The sequence below is a fragment of the Lichenostomus cassidix genome, chromosome 7 (assembly GCF_008360975.1).
Source record: "Lichenostomus cassidix isolate B80296 chromosome 7, HeHo_3.0, whole genome shotgun sequence".
NCBI classification, from domain to species: Eukaryota; Metazoa; Chordata; class Aves; order Passeriformes; family Meliphagidae; genus Lichenostomus; species Lichenostomus cassidix.
Genome location: NC_139488.1, coordinates 17,201,869 through 17,220,727, shown reverse-complemented (window position 1 = coordinate 17,220,727; position 18,859 = coordinate 17,201,869). Strand labels below are relative to the sequence as shown.

The window sequence follows — 18,859 nt, the reverse complement described above, 5'->3', positions numbered from 1 at the left end:
GGTGACTAACTTGTGATGGTTAAAATACAGAGTGCTTCATTCAGGCTAGATACAGGTTCTAGGCAGATGTGCTTTGTGCTTTACCCTTCTGCTTTTTCTCTTTTTTTTTTAACTAGATGCCTACATCCTGTGCTGACAAGGATGAGGAAAAATTTTGGACACAAGTGGCTGCCATTTAAATTTATTTATTTATTTATTCTTTTACAAACAAGCTCTTAAGTAGCCTCTCAGGAGCTCTTTCCTGGAGCAGAGAATTACCTGAGGGGCCTTGATTGCAGGCTGATAGTGAAGACTGGTTTTGGCACTTGTGCTGCTTTTGCATCCTGGGTCTAGAGACAGGAGTTGTGTGAGGCTGGGGTGGAAGGTTACACAAAGCTGGCCTGTAGTGAGAGGAAATGGGGAAAAAAGTGATCCAGCAGAGTGAGCTGTCCCAGATACTCTTTACTGGTAAAATCTTCACCTTGTTACTCTCACCTAAAAGCTGTGTTTGGATGTGCCTTTCATCACACTACCGGTGATGTGAAAATAAATTCATATTTATGAATCATGCAGGATGTTAGTTCATGTTTTATGTGATAATATTGTGGTGTCTCAATACACCACTTCCCCAGGGTCCTCTACCACAGCTACTTAAGTACTGTTGATGTGAACTTGAAAAATAGTTAACGAGCTTGTGGTTTATAAGTGTAGTGGATGAGCAGCAATTTAAGAAACTTGAGAGAAAAAGGTCCTGTCAGCTTTAAAAACCAAAGATACATGGAAATAGAGTACCTCTGTGTAAGGAAGGACAAAAGAATGAAGCTCATGTGTGAGGTAGAATGACTACTGATTTATTACTAAAAAAGGCTGCATGGGTTGGCATTCCCTCACTTACTCAGCTTTAAAGCCAGGTGATCTTGTGCATTTTAACCTGGTATAATAATTTATGATGAATATGTAGTATATACACTGATTAGAATTGCCATAACCTTATTATCAGAAGATTTTCTTAGACTGGTATATATTAATATGTCATTTGCTTCTTCCCCATTCCACTTGCTTTTTACTTAAGCTGAACATTAAAACATTGAAGCTCTTCAAATCTTGAGAAAAAGATTTTTGTCTTAACAATTAAACGTTTTTCGTTTTATGTAAGTTAAAAAGCCGGTATGGCAGTGTTACTTCTCAGGCTGAAGGAGCATACACTAAACATTGCAGAGCAGCACACTTGGCTACTTAACCAATTATATCAGCATAAGGAACTGCAATAAAATTTTAAACTTTGGAAACTATCCATCTTCCTTCCTAGCCTCATGTGCTGATATACCTTTATTTTGTCTGCCAGCAATCTAAAAATGTATTTTGAAGAGAAGAGCACAGGGATGGCAACACACCAAAGCATCATCATCATTTGCTTGGGTAGGCAAATGAAATGAGAAAGGGCAAAATGGTGGAGTTTAGTTAAAGAATGGCTTGAAGTGTTCCAGGGTGGAGGAACACAGTTGACTTTGAACCCATCTGTAATACACTGTGCATCTGAAACTTTTGGCAAGAGAGTCACCCACTGACCTCTGCTGGCATAATCCAGATTGTTCTCTTACACCTTTTTGCGATTGCAGCTCTTGCACAGCCAATGGCATGAGCTAGTGGGGAAATTTTGGAAGCACTGCCTGCTGTTCTTTCATCTAAAGCAACTCTAAAGTGAGTACAACTACAAGTGAGTAAAAAAACCTGTCAATTAGAGGCTGGCCAGTCTATGAGGTCCTAAACGCCCAGATAATGCTGGGCTTTGTTGTAGATACAAGTGAGTGTATGGGCTCCAAACACCCAAGAGGGGACAGCACCACACTTGCATGACTGGGTCTCACTCTTACAAGCAATAAGCCTGGGTCTCCTAAAAGGGTGTAAAAAACCCTACAAACCATCTGGACCTGGGAAACAGTAGGGGAATTGTATGATTGAACTCAAAAATGTAATGATCAGTGCTAGAGGTGTCCTCAAAATGGAAGGTGAGAGGGGTAATAGGAATCCTATAGTGACTGATACAAGAAGTTGTGGATATTGAATCTGTATAAAAATGTCTTGAGCATAGAGATACAGTCATATTAAACCAGATCTTGTTGCTGTTTGGTACAGGCTTTCTTCCAGCTAGAATTGATCAAGCTCTTGTTGCAAGGATGGGCAGACAATTCTGTGAAAAAATAAACCAGAAGTCATGGTATAGTCAGAATGGGGTAAGAAGGCATTGCATCTATCTCTGTTAGTAGTACTTCAGTAGTTTTTGTACTGATCACTTGGACTAGAAAAAAAAATCACTTGAAGTGTAGTTCCAGCTGTGTCGAAACCTAGTGATACAGTCTTTCTCTTGGAGTATGTCCACAGGTAAAACTTACATCTACTCCTGAAAGCAGATGTAAAATGTTACTGAGGTTAGAGATTTGTGTTTGGGCTCAAGATAGTTTTGTATCCTTTCCTGCCTCTTAACGTAACCGCAGGCACAGAGAATGAAATTATGTGCTAGGTTGTGTCAAGAGGTGTAAGTAACAAGTCTATGGCAACCATCCTCATTTTCTTTTAATCACATACACAAAACCAGAGCAACCCTACCAGCACTCCTTTTGCCCTTGCCTTACCTCTTTTGGCTTTAATATCCATGTAAAACTGGTATGTTTGTGAATTGCCACATAAGCTTCACAACTGACTGACACTAGGACTGAGGGTGAGAGCTCTCCCACAAATAAAAATTGTAATTGTTCATGTTTTCAGAGAATTGGCAGTTATGTCTCCTCTTTGGATACCCAAACTCCTGTTTGAAAATAAAACTACTGGAAAGATTATACTGAATTAGTATTAAGTATTAAGTATTTTAGACTTGAGAGGTATTTAGATGTTTTCTACTTTATTGTATAGCTGAAGTAAAACAAGTTCAAGCAGTATCAACCATTTTGTTTAACACCTTGGAAGTTCACCATTTTTAGATGTGCTCTAAAGTTCCAGATATAGCAGCTTAGTAATGTTCCTACTCGAATGTGAATGAACACAGGCACTCTTATCTTACATGATTCTCTTCTTATATAGCTTATTAGTAGAATTTAGCAGTAGGAAAGATTCTATTTCTTAGTGCTTTTGTGCTGTGTATTTTTTTCTTGTTGTTGGGTGTGTTGGGGGGTTGGTTTCAGTTTTGGATATTTCTTTTTGAGGCTAGTTGTAATGTGAATACAAGTGATAACAGTGAATCATCAGGAAAAAAACCCTTTGGAAATAAGCCAGAGTCAAATTCTTTTCTCGTGCTCTGTTCAATCTGCTTCCTCTTTAAAAGAAAACTTTCACATTAGCAGAAAAATAAATGCTTAGCCAGAGTTCTTTTTGTGTCCCTTTCAGCAGGGAGAAGGGAATGAGTGTGCCGAGCTCAATGCCCATGCTGGCTTCCTCCTGCCGTGGAGAGTTAACACTCTAAAGCTTTTTCTTCCCCCTTTATTTCTCTTTCCATTTAATTCTTATGAAAAAGTTGCGATGTTACAATTTTAGTATTGGAAACCAAGCACAGAGTTTTGTTGTGAGGAACTGAAATGCTTTGATGTAATCCTATTTTTTTCTGGGAGAAGTAACTTCTAGTTTTTAAATAGTTGGTGTGCCTTGAAAACAGCATCTATACTATAAAGCTCTGAAAAGCACTTCCAGTAAATAAAAATATACTTGTATATGTGATATCAATGTGCCCATTACAGAATACAGATACAGTGTTCTGTCAAAGCCTGCTGATATGATCTTAAACAGGTCACTTCTCCTGTAGCTGCAAGACCAAAACCCCATTCACTCACATAGCTACAGCCTGCTTTGGAAAAAATTAATACTTGAATGTTCTTAATGTGATTAAAATTAATTTTCATCAAGATATGTAGACTTACCCACAGCAAGGAATAATGCATTTCTTTTTTTTTTTTTTCTGTGTACCTACTAAGTACACAGTACAGGCTGGAGACACACACCTTCTCTCCATGCAAACAGAGTTAGTTATTTCTTTGACATACTCACTAGTAATAATGCATTATTTCTTTGTCATACTCACTAGTAAGTACATTATGCATTATAGCTGATGCATGGGAGTTGACAGTATTTTAGTCTCTTAAGTAATGTTGGTTTTATTCCTACCTGCTTTTCCAGTTTCCAAAATCTCATGTCTAGCCTTTGATTTCTATTTTTCTTTCCAGTTCTGAAGAAAAGTTACCAATGAGATGACAGTTTGGCTGATGTCAGGCTTAACTAACTTGCTAATTAAGCCTGACTGCTGAAATCTAGCTTCTGTTTCCCCCTATATAGATACCAAATTATACTTTTAACATATTGCGATCCACAAGAAAATGTGATTCCTGCCGTATCTTAGAGTTCCCTGATATCTAGTGCAACAGCCAGCCTCACTGGAGCTTCCTTGCAGCTCCCAGTGTGCCACAGCTTGCTGTATAATATGCAAGAAGACATGGATTTTGTAAAAGGGTCCCTGTGCTAAATGACTTAGTTTCTACAAAACACTTAACTCCTCTGCACACTTAAAAACACCTTGAGCTCTTTCTGCGTCAATTTCTGAGCAATGTTTCCTTGGTGTTGGCCTGACACCTAAACCATGTTGACCTTTTCCCTGAGAAAGCAGTTGCTGGAGCCAAGAGAGGTACTGGAGGTGTCAGTGCAGGGTACTGTTGCTAGTGCTTTTACCTGTAGCTGTACTGAGCTCTGCAATGCTGTGATTAGTGTGGTTTTGGGACATGGAACACTGAAAATAAAAAGAGTGGAGAGAAGCTGTCTTGTTGCTCTTTGTTACAAAGATCGTTCAGCAGCTGCCACCAACTCCCACCACTGGTGAGATGAGGGAGGTTATGCTTTGTTTGACAGCCTGTCTAGAAGCACAGGTATTTTTAATCCAGTGTTGGTGAGACTGAGGTTCTGTCACATCTGTCACAATAGAAACCTGGGCATAAAGGGACCTTAAAGTGTCTTGAAGTAGAAACGTTATTAAGTGAAACAGCAACTAAGGTGGATCTAAGTCCTGGGGTCCTATGTAAAGTTAATTTCCTATGGTTTACTTGGGGGTAATGTTTGCATGTTGGTGAGAGCCAGAGAGGCTGTTCTGGCGACACACAGGTACAGCTTGGCAACTGCGCTGTGCTCAGCCCAGGGAAATCTAGTGGAGGCCACATCCCAGTTTGGAGACTGAATGTGGGAGATTGAGCTAACAGTCTCAAGACTCCCCAGCTTTCCTTAAATTAAATAGTCAAGGGAGCAAATGCGGGAAATGGAGTTCAAAAATGTCCATTAAATGGGAAAAAATCCTACTGAGGAATTGGGGTATATGAATTGCCCCTAGTTACCCTAGGTTTACTGTCACCCCTTTTTCTTTTGCCCTAAATGAAAGTCTTGTTTAAACAAAAAACTGATAGCACAGACCAGCAGTGCTATTTATTGATGTAGATAAATTTACTTTAAAATTATTTTAGTAGTGCTTTAGCTAGGGAATTAGATCTATCTGATATAGGTACAGTATAGCTGGAGATGCAGAAAACATTCTTACATTACAAAAATGTAGAGGGTTTCCTCCTGGTCTTAAGCTCCTTTGATTTATGTCCTAAGACATTGCCAATGCATGCCTTTTGTTACAGTTCAAAGAGGTTTGTGTGCTAAAGTCTGCAATTGCTGAAAAAAAAGAGTAAATTATGCTGGAAAGTAAATATAATTTGCAGCCTTGGTTTGAACTATAGGTTCATGTTCAGCATATTTTATATTTTTTTTATTTTTCTTAAAACTGTTAGAAGAATGTTCCGTCTGAGCAATTGCTCTAAAAGCAAATGAAACATAAGGCACCATTTTTTGTTCATGTGTTAGTTCTCTGAGATAAAATGCTTTGTTGTATCCTGCTAATAAATCCTAAATTTTTTTGGTATCACTGACTTAAAAGTCAGAGACTCCAGACTAGAGCAGTCTGCTTTCTTGAGGGCTAGGACAGGCATTCACATTGGAGCACGCCATAACCTCCAGACAAACCTTTTATCTTCACTAATGTGCATTATTTTACCTCTTGCAACAGATACCTCAAATTCTGTTTTGCCATCTGCTCCATGGCAATTGAGGCGTCAGAGGGTTGGCTATTTATTACTTAATAGCCATGGATAGAAATACGGTAAATTCTTTACAAAATAAAAATCAATACTCACTGACATACTGCATATTGAAGAAAATAATTGTTTATGGCACACAGCTTAAGCTGTTCTGGTAATCACGTTGAAAAATACAATATTTATTCATTAGATCAAATTTAATGAGGCCTCCTGGCAGTAATTATAAAAATTACTGTAGCAGTAAATTACTAATGAGTTGTGATGTGCTTCCTACCTGTGAGGAAGGACTGGGGGTTGAAAAAATTGATATCCAGACAACACTAGGGAGGGTGAGATCTTGAGGCTAGGAGTCAAGCTCACAGCAGCGCGGAAGTTGTTCACTGCACCGGAATGGTTAAACTGAAAAAAAAAAAGAGAAAAAAAAATAGCAGAGAGACTAATAATCGTGCGTTTCACTTTAAATGGATAGTAGCTCTAGGTTTGTTTCCAAACTGACACCTATAGGCAAGGGAACAATGTTATCAATGGGAGGAACAGACTTCTGTACATTGTCTTGCTACAAGCGCAGCTGAAGTGACCTAATTTACTGTAGTAGATCTTAGGCTGGGAACAGCTTCTTGCTTTCCAGTCGTAATAAAGTTCCATGCAAAACAGCAAAGAGGATAATGTTTTCTTAGTGCCCTTAAATCTTCTGAAGAGTCACCTAAGATGTGGAGCTAAGACAAAGGTTGAAATCCCCCACCAGCTTGCTTTGATGCAGGGAAGTTTGACCTGGATTTCTCTCTTCTGAGACAAAGCTTTAAGGAATGCAGAGGCTTTTGGTAGCAAATGGTACACAGTATGAATAACACCAGGGCATAAAGGTGTAAAAACGGTGCCACTTCTATCAAAGTCCAGGTTTCTACTGAGTATGGGGTGTTGCTGCAGTAGCAGAGACTGGCTAGAGAAAGGGGTTCTGCTGCATGTCAAAATTAATGCAAAAATTAACTGGCATGTAATTATGTTTCTATCTATAGCTTGTAAATGTTCCGTAGATGTGACAGGTGGCTTTTGGTATTGTAAAACAGTGAATTGGCTAGCTTTTAGCAAATACTTGCTGCAAAAGATTGATTCTGGATTGGAAACATTGACCCAAAATCAAACAGAAAAAGGCTGTGCATTTTTATCTCTCACGACACAGAACTGCTCTTAAATAATACATTGTTGAGGCTTTAAAAGGAGTGGGGAAATCTAGCATGACTTATTTACTCCTTATGCTGGCATGTTGTACTAAAAGGGGCTGCTGGGCATGGATACTTCCACACACTCACACACATTGTGAAGTCAAAAGGGGAGAGAAATGTGTCCACTCACCCGGGGTCATCTTCCAAAACCCTTGAAAAAAGCAGAAATGCAGGTCCCTTGCACACAGAGAGACAGAGATGCTGGCTTTTGTGGAGCTAGGGGTTTCTTAGGCTGAAAGAGCCTTAAGAGTCAGGCATTACAGTACTGAGCCCAGGACCCTTCGTGGCTTTAGCCTCACATCTAAATAAATATATACACTGAAAATACGTACAAAGCCTTGAGCAAGCTAGCAAATGAACAGCAACAGGTCAGCATACAACAGGATTATTTTTCCTGTTTCTATATTATCAAGAAAAGGGCACATCTTGTTACCCCCTCTAAAAAGCAGTGATTTGCAGTGGTTTGGCTAATTCACGTTACCTGGCTTCTTGTTACTGAAATGAGGCAAGGAGAGCTTCTGCCACGATGCAATTACAAAACCACAACACCTCTCAGCCATCCAGAAATTAACCTTATTTAACTTCATTGCCACATAATCCACAGACCTACTCTGTCTGTGTTGTTATGTTACATCGCAGAGAAAAACCATCTGGTTTTGGCTGTGAAGATGGTATCTCTGCTGCTCGAGTGCTGAGCTCTTTTCCTAGCACTGCCATGCATTTCCTCAGTGACCTTAGGAAATTCAGTCTTCCCCTGTTTTTCTTTTTAAAGCATGGAAATCCTCTCCAGGCTTTCCCTTGCAGTCTGATCCTGTCTGGAAAAGAAAATAGTGTGGTTTTTTTATTATTTGCTAAACTGAATTTGGCAATGGACAGATGTTCACTTTGCATACAGCTGTGCTGGCTGAAGATGTATTTTTCTGTCTTTCTGGAGGCTAAATTAACACTGATAGAAAATTCTGTGGTCTTCAGATAGAAAACACTTTAGAAATAGGAATTATTGTGGGTTGGATTTTCAGAATTGCTGTTAGCCACAGCTGAAATCAGTGGAAGCTGTGGGCTGAAAAAACCTGGAGCCCTGAACTACAGTAGTTTACATCAATGTAGAAATAGTTAATTGCTGGCACAGGATTTTGAATCAATCTACAGTAAAAGCTCTCAGGTAAATACAAAAGGTAAACGTAGTGGAATGCTCCTATTTGGTTTTTTGCCTGGGTGTTTCTTTGACGTTTGTTTCAGTGTTTTTAACTGCAGAATGCAGGTCTGAGGACTTACTGCCCAGAAGGCTACAGGCTTTCACAACAGGCTGTCTGACTATTGTCTCATGATACAAAATAGGTTTTCTGTTAGTATTGTGAATTCTTAGGGCAAAATGGGAGTAATTTACCTAATGTTTCTTCTTCTACACCTATGAAATTAATTTAATGTATGTGGAGGAAGGGGGGGACACTGTGGAACTAAATCCAAAAACTAAATAATAATGATGAAGCTTTTAAGAGAGAGTGTCTCACAATCTGACATAAGTAGTAAGATTGTTGCTGTGCACTATTACTATAATTAAATTACATTATGCTATTGCATTAAACTAATCAGTCAGTAATACTGTACTTAGCAGCAAGATTTTGTCACATAAATATTATGTGCCTTTAAACTTCTGCATTTTGTCTCGCAAAATGCAGGGAAAATACAGAAACCAGAGGAGCAGAATATAACATGAAAAGCTGTAGCAGTGGAAAAAGGCCAGCTGGTTCAACATGCCAGTCCTTTTAAAGCAGGTAAGTACAGTGTTAGAATACATTTACCAAAAGGGTGGAACATGAGATGCATGCGTGAGGTGCCTGATATTACTTTGAAAATGTTAGGTACCATTCTAGAAATTATCTTTCTAGCATTTTCCCAAACTACAGAACACGTAAGGTTAAATCAGAAGCTGCTGAGAGTAAACTGTTAAGAAAAACATGCAAATAATAACTGAAATGAAGCTGCAATTTTTTATCTGAGCAGAGGCAGGAAAAGAAGGAGGCTACGGATCACTTAGACTATGATCAGTGAAACAGGGCAGCTGATCAGAGAGATGCAGTCTTTAGAACAATGTTAGCTTTTGCAGACCCAGGAAGCAGAATAATATTTTTCAAACTGAAGACTTCATTCCCATTGTAACAGATCAAACCATCTTTCAGAGCAGCAGATCCTGTCCTCTCTCTGTCTGGTAAGCTGTTGTGCATTTATTCTGGTGCTAGTTCTTTTCCAAATGAGTTACTGGTGCTTTCATCCACATCCTGTTGACAGCTATCCCTTTCTCACCTTTGCAAAGTACAGACTGTGTTAATTGTTCCTTTTTGTTATCATGCACAATTACTTGGATTTTAGCAAAAATTATTAAGGAAAATGACAAGCAGATTTCTGTCCCTCTGCTTACCTCTCCCATAGATAGCATACAGACACACACTGCAAACTTACTGTATGCCAAACTGCTGTAACTGGGACTACAGCATTTACTGTCCTTACTATATTTGCCTCTGCCTCTAAGTGTTCACTGAACCATCCTAGTCTGCAGTCCCTGTGATCTAATTGTGCTGGCAATATGCCGGGATGGACATGCTGTTCATTAAAGATTCAGATGTATACAGGGGTTCTCTTCCAGCTCCTGGGGGTAGGAACAGGATGAAAACATTATGAGACTTTATTAAGTCTTATAAGACTGCCACCCCTTGCCTCTGGCATCTTAAGGGGCGGGAATTAGCCTTTACAGGGAGGTTATCATCTGTAATACATATTTATGCTGTGTCCATCCTGTATAAGAATGCTCTCAGTAAAACTTAGGCTAGGCTGTAATAATACTTTGCACTTCTTTGTTGCCTTTCATCTGAGCATTTCATTGTGCCTTTAAAAGCTTTCATTAGCTAAAATTCACAACCCTGTTGAGCAGTAACTGTGGATTAACACCTCCACCATATGCAAAATACAGTTCAGAGAAGCAAGGACTGGAGTAAGTGGTTTAAAAAGCTGGAAAGAATGAGGAGTGTTGTGGGGAATTGAATTGATTATTTCCATATCTATGTGCTAGCTCTGTGCTTTCTATCTAAATATCTTAGACTTGGATTGATGTTCTGGCTTCATTCTGCTGCATTTTTAAATGCTGCTGTGTGGCAAATTTAGCATTGTTTCAAAATTCTGAAGATATTCATTTGCAGGTTCATTTATTATCTGCTGGAAATCTATCCTTTGATAACTGGATGCAGATGTAGCCATGAGAGAGCTATAATTGCCTGTGGAGCTAGGTATGCATTTTAAGTATTGTTAAGCTACAGGGTCTAGTTTCCCCAGGATATGTATGACTCTTGTGAATGCCAGTTACACACATTCCAGAGAAGAGAATATGCCCCTAAAGCTACAATGTCCTTCGTGCATAGCCTCCAATCCTCTACAAAGCTTACATTTCACAGGATTCAACATTATTGGTTCTTTTGGGATCAATGAGAAACTCACCACCCATCTCCAGTATCTCTGAATTACAGAGCAGAACCAGATCAAACACAGAAGAGTTCCCTCATTTATCCTGCCTCTGTAATACATCAGAGTGTGTGCTGCATTCATTTTGTGTAGGCGGGCTGGTGTCTAATGTACTCTGTGAACATATTTATAAAGGATTAACCTGTGCCTGGTGTTCCTAAAAACTGATTTAGTTAAAATACATATTTTATTCTACTTGTCTCAACCATACAAATCATTCCTGTTTAGCTTTGATGTTAGTCATTTTTGCTGTAGTGTAATACACTGCACATTATCAGTAGTCCTGCTATGTATGACAGGCTTTTTTTCCCCCAGCCAATATTTCTCGGTGCATTGTATCATCTGTGTCTGAGAATTTTAACCTGCAGTGAAAGTGTTCACTAATATAATGTATTGCTTAGCAAATGCTGGAAGACTGAGGGTTTGAATAGGGTGCTCTTGCTTTCAAAGTGTTTAGAAGCAAACTGGGTGCAGAAGGTCAGGAATCCCAGGTGCTGGGAAGGACCTGGATGTACTTGTGCCTGGAATGCTCTGTGTGTGCACACACTGACCTGACACCTGCCACACTAGGAAGGATCCAGTAAAATGAAGCTCCTGGACTGCAAACAATTGCAGCCCAACCTCCCACCAGCCCCAAGTGTTTATATTTAAAAATACTTACTTTGACTCAGGCAATATTTAGACATTTGTTTTGTGTAGGAAAAGGATTAAAAGGAGATGCTAATAAATAACTTGGCAACAGGGAATTCTGACCCTCATCTGCAATATGTGAAGATAGCTCCAAAATGTGAAGGGCAATTTGAGAAGTTGCTGACTAGGAAGTTGGGATAAAACTGAAGTAGGGCAGACTTCTGATGAATGATTAAGGGTAATTTATTAAAGTTATCAACCACAGGGAAAATAACCAAAGCAAACACTAGAAAGCTTATTTCTTCAAATGTTTGACATCCAGCCTTAAGGTTTCTTCTCACCTTGATCTTCAGCCAGGAATTTGGGGCTTGGTTTGGTTTTGGTGTTTTGGTTTTTATTTTGTATCAGCCTGTACTGGGATAGCAACTGCATAAAAAAATCTTACAGAGTTTTCAGTATCTTCTGGTAGAAAGGAATAGTGGTAGTTGACTATACTTTTGCTGCTCATCTCATTGCCATTGAATTCAAGGAGTGCAGGCTACTATAAATTCTGTTCTTGATTCCGTGGGTTTTGTATAACTCCTGTGTCATATACTGTTTGTTGTACCATCAGTCCCTCTTATCTGGGTATAAGAAAACACAAAAATAAGTGTGCCTAGTAGGGGGAGGAAGATTCTTCTCAGCAGCCCATCAGGCAGTTTTTCTAGTTCATTTTCTTCCCCATTGTTCAAACACCAACTCAGAAGCTTGCAAATGTTTCTGTTTCTTGCCAAGACAGTGGTGCTTTTGCCCTGGCACACATTAATGTTTTTTTCCCTTTTCTTGTGTTTTGAGTGCAGCTGAACAACAAATTCCTCTCTGTTTAACAAGCAACTTCCTCATATTAAAAGTTTCTTCCAAACCGAACTATCTTTTTTTGATTTCAGCACAGTTCTGCATTTGTATTTGTTAATTAAATACTGACAAGTGTATAACAGCAAGTGCAGCAATATTGTGTGTTTGTGGGCTTTCAGAACAGCCCCTCTGGAACCTGAGCCTGTGTGTCTCAAGGAGCCACGGCAGCAACCGTGCTTTGAGAGGTAGCCAGTAAAACAGCAAGTTGGTACTCAGGAAACAAGAGTGGCTCCTTCAAAAGAAATCGAACCTCTTTTCTGCTATTCCATGTGCATCAGGCTTAACAGTACTCTCAGAAATTTTCCTGCAAGTTACACCCATTTCACACTCCTCCCTGAAACCAAGATAATTTTAAGTTTTACAGCAACAAAATAATTTGCTGCCTGTGTTCTCACCAATGCAAGAGACTTTCTTTAAGTGAAAGTTGGCTCATCGGAGGCCATGGGAGGATGTGGATAGATGGATGTGTGTGTACATGCGTCTGGAGTTCTTTTGTTCTCTCCGTTAGCTTTGACTGTTAAAACAGCCATTTCAGTAATTTCTTGGCTGGCTTTGCAGGAAATAGAATCTTGGTCTTTGCTGCTTCTGGAAGAGAGGTTGTCATAATGTTGCTCCCCCACTTGACTGACAGACACCTTTGCGAACACACAGCATGTTTCATCTCAAAGCACTCGATGAATATCCTTAACCCCCCCTCTGGACCAGCCCACCTCTACTCGCAATGCTCCTTGTCTTTTCTCACAGGATCGCAATCCTTGCCTTTTGTTCCTCCTTCTCAGGAGTTAATACCTCCCCACCTTACAAGTCAGCAGCAGATTCTGTCAGTTTAAAACCCCAAATAACAAACCCTCCTACCCTGAAGGCCTTTTCCTTTCAAGCATGTATTTTTCTAGCCTGTGAGGGAGTCAGTGCCATAACCCTGAGTTTTCATGGAATAGTTTCTAAGTCTGTATCTGTGTACCATGAATATCTTCCAAAGAGGGAATGCACATCCCCCCTTCTTGCAGCTCTTACATTTTGTGCCTTCCTGCCCCCACTCCCCAACATCCTCTGCTCCTTATATGCCCCTTCACTTCGTCCCCTCTACATGTGATGGCTCCTTTCAAATCCTCATTCACTGCTGCTCTCACCTCAGCCTGCTCCAGCCATTGCCTGACAAAGCAGTCACAGCCCAAAACCCAAACATTTTTTGCCTGTGTTAAGGAGTCCCACTGTTGGTCTTTCACAGATTTCCAGAAAGCTGGATGACCTGTGACACAAGTTTCCAATCTTTCTCTTTCCTCCACACTCTTTTCCTATCTATTGAATTTCTGTGGCCTGAAAAAGAAAGTATCAGCTTGTTTTTTTCCTTTTTACCCCATTTAAGATCTCTGGCATCACATCCCCATCTTTCTTTCTAGCTGAGGGGTTTTTTGGCACTCTCTGGTATTGCTTCTTTCTTCCTAAAATGCTGCTGCTAAGAAAGACTAGACACATCTGCTCTGGGGATAGCTGACTGTCTCTAAGCCAGAGACAGGAGACTGCTGGCTTAGAGGCAAGAGGTGACTCCTCCACAGAAACGTGAAATAGGTGACATATAGGGCCAGCTTATAAAGGGAAGCATTAACAGAATTTGGTTCATTTCAAAGATGTAGAAAAGGATCCTGAAGATAAACTGAAGATCTGTGATTATTAGGTGATCTGATGATCTCTGTCATTTAATCACTTGTGTTTGCTGTTTCTGACGCGTTTGCTGAGCCCAACATGCTTAAACTGTGCATCCATTCTGATTTTTCCCCTTTACCTCCTCACTCTCCCACTTTACTTTAAAATGGCAGCTGCTTAGAAATCAAAGGGGTTTTTTTCAGATGTCTCAGACGGTGGCATGTCAGGTAGGTATATAAGAGACAGAGGGATTTAAAAATAGGGAGGATAAAACTATCATAATGACTGAGGCCTCCGCGTACTTTGCAGCATGCGTGACAGGGAGGATGTCCTTCCTTGGAGGAAGCCCACAGCTCCTGCTACTGACAATTACTGTGGGGTTTTAGACATGACAGTGATTCAGGTTTTGTTTTCAGTCTCTGTTGCTTTTTTTTTTCACCTTCCCAAACCCAGGGGACTGACAGCCAGGCTAAGCTGACCACTCTGCCAGTCCTGTTTCTGCGCAGTGGCTCTGGTGCCTCCCTTTCACCTGCTCCACAGTCCCTCCCTGTACATGCTGTGTTCCAGCAGGGAGGCTGCCCAGCTGCATAACACTGCTTCACAGCAAGGATTTTGCTCCCTGGTGACTCACTGTATTTTGCACCTGATGTTAAAAGATGATCTGTCACCTTAAATCCTACCAGTTCTGCAAGACAGCTTTTATATAATCAGTGGGTACTTTTACCCTCTTTTGTCCAAACATGAATATAAGGTCCATCTTGAATCCCCCATATATTATTTTAAAGAAAGCAGCTGTGTTGTCCTTCAGGAAAACAGCTTGTAATTTAGCATTACTGCGTTATATCCCCTAGGCAACGCTTTCTGTCTTCAGGACATATATTTATCACAGACATCACAGTATCTCTATGGTGGTTTAGTTTTCCATCAAGGAAAGCTAAAAGAGCACTTAATTCCGTAAAGCTTTGATTGATCTTCACCACAATGTACCTCTGGTGCTTTTCTCAATGTTTCCTCTGCTGAACAAGATTTCTTCTTCCACTTTTGATCTCTCAGAAGTCTGAACTGATCTCAGAAGTGTGAGCTTGCTTTGCCTTCTAGCGCTACCTGTCTTTGTGCTTGGCAGAGCTTTCCTGTCCTTTGGTCAGCCCTCCAGTCCTGGTTAGCTCCATCAGCCAGTGGCTCTTTGCCTCACTCAGGAGGCTACCTGTGGAGAATTGAATATATGTTAGCAAGGAAATAATCTGCCAGCACTGGATGGCTTTCACTTTTTGTTTTCAGTTTCATTTTTGGCATTATAAAACAGTCATGGACAGTAGATAGATGGACACACTTTAAGATGTTCAGTTAAGATGAACAGAAACATGATGGCCCCACTACTTGCTCTGAAACTTTTCTCTGTTCTTAACAGAAGCTGCTTTGTTATTTGCTATTTCTTCTGGTGATCATTTCACTCTTGAGCAGTGCCCTTTTATTGTTACAAATTCTGATCCCAAAAGACACAAGAAACTAAGTTTGGTCTTCTGAGTAGTAGATGCTAAGTGCTACAGCACTTGTCAAATGTATTTGATCAGCGCACACAGCTTGAGAAAAAAGCAAGCAAGCAAGGAAGAAGTGGGAATGCAAATTTTAGAGAAATCTTTCAAAGTCTGCAGTAATTGGCAAGGTAAATGCAAGGCTCTTTCTGCTTTTCATAACACTGGTAATACCAGTTTATGATAAAAAGCTATTCTGAGTTACACAAGAAGGTAAGATATTTGCCAAAAAAATTCTTTAGTTTCAATTCTGCTTTTTTATAATGGACATGAAGTGCCATCCATACTGAATGACTGTTGGCATTCGACTTACCACTGAGCAACTGTATGTTGATGGATAAGCCAGTCTCATCCAAGTGTCAGGAAGATTATCAAAAAAAAGAGCTGTCTGTAGTTGCTCCATCTCCGAGGAGATTGCCAACTCACCCTAACAAAAGAAAACATTAGTGTGCTATTTGCGTCTCACAAAGAGACTGTGATAAGATGACATGATAAATGATAGAGGGCTTTTTTTTTCCCCAGTAAAAACACATAAGGTAGCTAAATCGTCAAGTGTAAAGAGTATTTTGGCTCTTGCCACTGGGGTGAGTCATTCATTTTTTAAAAAGGGGAAACAGCAAAACAAGAGTGTAGGTTCTGGGTTTTCACTCTAATTGCATTAAGTAATTATATGATATAGTAATTCATATACATACACAAGGAAGCACCCACCTACGCATATGTACAGGGAGAAAATGATAAAGGGCCAAATTACTAACTTGCTTTCTGATATCCCACAGAAAATTGTACATGCAATCAAGCTACCATTCTGCTGGCTTGCTTGCACTAATGGCTATTTGACTGCCCATGTTTTGTTACTCTGAATTAAAGATCGAAAGGAAGGTAATTTTAGGTGGCAAAAAAGGAGGTCCCTTAAAGAAACTAGCTCTATGAATTAGATTTTCAGTACCTACTTTTGGAGTGGTGTGCGTTAACTATAGCTCTTCATGGATTTACCACAATTGTCTGTGTAAATTGCTAGCAATGCCTAAGAAGCTACTTGGTTGCCCAGTTCTGTGATTGAACACATATTACATGTTAGTGCAGCAGGTACATGGCTGTTTGAGATTGCTAGATATTATGAAAATTCGGCGTTCTACGATTAAGAACATTACATGTTGCTATTTGTTGGTGTGGAGAGACGTATTATTACCAAAAATTGCCGAAGATGTGTGATGAGCTACCCACGCCCCTTTTCCCTTGCTTTACTGCACTCCCCAGATGCACTGTGAGATCAGGACTCGTGCAATGCTGAGGCTGCACCTTTACCTGCTGTTAATGGCCATCTCCTCATGACGGTCAGTGCCACATACCCATGGCTTTAAAGATGCTGATCATTTAACGCCATCTGAACCATGTGCCTTTTCCAGCAGGGATCTACACAAGGTACTGTTTGTTTTTGGCATCAGAGGGTCTCTTGAGGCATCAAACAGCTGCCTCCCTTCTCTCCTATGGATTGCCTAAAACACACATGAACACGTACAGTAACTAGCAGCCAGATCTCTTTGCAGTTATAACAGAAGGGACAAATTTCTGCAATGTCAGAAGAGAAGAATGTACCAACCTTACCTCCATGTCTGCACTGAAATTGGAATCAGTCCATAACAAGAAACCTTGCATTTTGCTTCCTAGTATGCAGAGAGAGAGAGGATTTCAGTGTCCTGAGCAGTTTCATGATAATTTTTTTCACACAAATTAAAACAAATAATTTGATATATGGAGACAAGTTTCATGTTTGGAGTAGGCAGCTTATGAAAGCACAATTTTTAAATAAATGAAATGAGAAATAAGCTCCCCAAGTGTCACTCACAACTGCCTGTTACTGGCATCTAGACTCATGCTGTTTAAACATCCATCCCATGCATCCCCTGAGATTAGTAAAGCAAAGCACACATATCTTCAGACCTCAGTTCTTGAAGAGAATGCTTTATCTCATGTATGAGTGGATCCAGTCTTTCATATTCTGGAAAACAAATCTGTTTATATGAGTATCATTCCACTGGTGTTTGAGTAAAATATCTGATCTTCCTCTCTTCTGAAAGATTTTTTTCTTTATGTTGTCTAGCTCTGCCTTCATCCTCAAGAGATACCATGTTGCATGAGACAAGTATCTCAGGTACCCACTACTGCATAAATGTTAAGGAAATTATAAACTTTGTGTATCTTAACTTTATGCAGTGAAAGCATTTCCATGCCTTTGTGTCATAATGTGAAGGATATAGAGGATTTATCCTGTAAAACGGATGAGTGGAAGACCTGTGCACATCCGTGCTGTTAGGAAGAAACCCAAATTCTGCCTTATAGTTTAAAAATAACAGCATTTTGCAACCTGACAAAGGATCCTAAATGGCACAACACAATTAATATATTGTAACATTCCAGCAAGATCTTTTTATTTTGTGGTGCAAAATAATACATATATTTATGTTTCATGTATACTAGAGACCACTCATTGAAAAATTCGGATTTTCATCCCTGCAAAAAAACAGGTATGAAAATATCTAATTCTAATGAAATCAGTGTCCATAGGAGGAAAACCCCCCAAACATAAACACATAGACATTGCACTGTCTTGTGACAAATTTGAAGCCTGATCTATGTTTTGACCGACCTTGTATTCCACAGCTTAAGAAACTCCTTCCCCAATGAGTGAGTATTTGAATTGCAGCTCTAATAGCATATGGAGCATGTTGTCTGTGATTATTTCAAAAGCAATCTCCCCATTGGGGTGCAGGCCATAACGGATGGGACTTTGGGGAGGTAGCATTTTATCCATATTTTTATGGTAGCCTTCATAATCCAGGTTTGAAGAGACTGCAAAGCCAGAAGCAAGCACCGACTTCCTATCAAACTGTCAAAAAAATAATAAAAACCTTGTCACTAAGACACTGCTGGCAATCCTCACTAGACAGAATAAGGAACCTGCTTAGGCATAAATGAAATTGCTCTATTATGGAGTCATTGTTGAGAACAAGACTTTTATAACACTATTATATCTGTGGAAATTAATCTAATTTGCTCCCCATTTTAATTAGCCCCTTTATGTCACACCCAAGTTCCGATGCTTACAAGAAAAAAAGACAATTTTTTTAATAATCAGATTATCTTTCTGAAAGAAAACAGCAGAAAGATAATTTTAATTTAAAAATAAAGAGACAGAAATATTTTAAAAAGAAAAATGTTATTTCTTCCAAATTATGAACTGCTGCTCTCTGGTGTAACATTATTATTCTGTGTAGCAACTTATTAAATGAAGCAATTTATGGTAGCATCTCTGAAAAATGCCATCCTTTATTGA

General features: G+C 39.6%; 1 long non-coding RNA gene across 2 annotated transcripts; it reads right to left on the bottom strand.

The window, feature by feature from the left end:
* Positions 1-61: 61 nt before the first annotated feature.
* On the bottom strand, positions 62-17,837 carry LOC146434647 (uncharacterized). Of its 2 annotated transcripts, none has more exons than XR_014853468.1 (7): positions 17,467-17,837; positions 17,126-17,189; positions 16,831-17,021; positions 15,836-15,949; positions 14,978-15,194; positions 6,361-6,485; positions 62-380 (listed from the first exon to the last, which is right to left on the bottom strand). It is a non-coding gene; the product is annotated as an uncharacterized LOC146434647 (long non-coding RNA). The 2 variants fall into 2 exon arrangements; XR_014853467.1 differs by having other exon boundaries at positions 64-380; positions 17,131-17,189; positions 17,467-17,835.
* Between the last annotated feature and the right edge of the window lie 1,022 nt (positions 17,838-18,859).